This window comes from Alligator sinensis, unplaced genomic scaffold (assembly GCF_000455745.1).
Source record: "Alligator sinensis unplaced genomic scaffold, ASM45574v1 scaffold1411_1, whole genome shotgun sequence".
NCBI classification, from domain to species: Eukaryota; Metazoa; Chordata; order Crocodylia; family Alligatoridae; genus Alligator; species Alligator sinensis.
Genome location: NW_005842963.1, coordinates 399,073 through 399,533, shown reverse-complemented (window position 1 = coordinate 399,533; position 461 = coordinate 399,073). Strand labels below are relative to the sequence as shown.

Below are 461 nucleotides of genomic sequence, written 5' to 3'. Positions count from 1 at the left end.
TTCCCTTCTCAGTGTGATCATGTCATGTCCAATTCATTGTACATGAAAATTCACTGACAGCTATTCCTTCAGGAATGCTGCTGATTTTCCTCCCTTTCTTGGCTAGTGTATCTTGTCTAAACGCATTTAACACTACGAGCATGCTCAGTGCAGTTCTGTTTAACTCCCCTTTTTCCTTCTTTGGTTTTTGTCTCTAGTGGGTTATGGAATAGAGAAAATCCCACACAATTTACTGATTCGTTTTGATGCACTGGCTGGGGGAGTAGTTAGCTATTTGCACGATTTCACAATGATTACACACTTAATTCATACAGCACAATTTTATTTTAAAATTCTTTGCTACGTATATAACACTGCTTAGCTTTAAGAAACACCACAGACATTAAGAACACAATAATTACATATATCAGAAACAATGCTCCGAATGCACTTCCTTCCCAAACAATGCTATAAGAATTAGT

The 461-nt window shown here is 36.9% G+C and overlaps 1 pseudogene; it reads left to right on the top strand.

The window, feature by feature from the left end:
* The window catches only part of LOC102380221, an 11,346-nt pseudogene that overhangs the window by 3,327 nt on the left and 7,558 nt on the right, over positions 1 to 461 (top strand).